This window comes from Camelina sativa, unplaced genomic scaffold (genome assembly GCF_000633955.1).
Source record: "Camelina sativa cultivar DH55 unplaced genomic scaffold, Cs unpScaffold14206, whole genome shotgun sequence".
Classification (NCBI taxonomy): Eukaryota; Viridiplantae; Streptophyta; class Magnoliopsida; order Brassicales; family Brassicaceae; genus Camelina; species Camelina sativa.
In genome coordinates, this window is record NW_010935235.1 from 1 (window position 1) to 332 (window position 332).

Sequence of the window (332 nt, forward strand, 5' to 3'; positions counted from 1 at the left end):
TTTGTAAATGCTGGTTTTGGTCAGGTATGGTTGCAGATTGTAATAAAATAGATCTACTGGAAGACATGTCGTCTTAATATATTTTTGTTTATTGCAGGACAAACTAATGACAGTACCTTCAGACTCCACCACCGGATCTTCTGGAAATTGGCTCTTCAAAAATAAAGAACATGGCAAGACTAGTGCAGCTGCTAGTTTGGTATACTTCTTCTTATTTGATGAATTTATTTGCTGTGTTCATATCATGGAATTAGAAATTGTAACCAGATCTTGTTGTTTCCCTTCTGATAGGGTATGATTCAACTTTGGGATGTGGACTCCGGACTTTCCCA

General features: G+C 37.0%; 1 long non-coding RNA gene across 1 annotated transcript; it reads left to right on the plus strand.

The window, feature by feature from the left end:
* LOC104775425 lies at positions 1 to 332 on the plus strand. The gene is made up of 3 exons (XR_765910.1): positions 1 to 24; positions 98 to 199; positions 292 to 332. It is a non-coding gene; the product is annotated as an uncharacterized LOC104775425 (long non-coding RNA).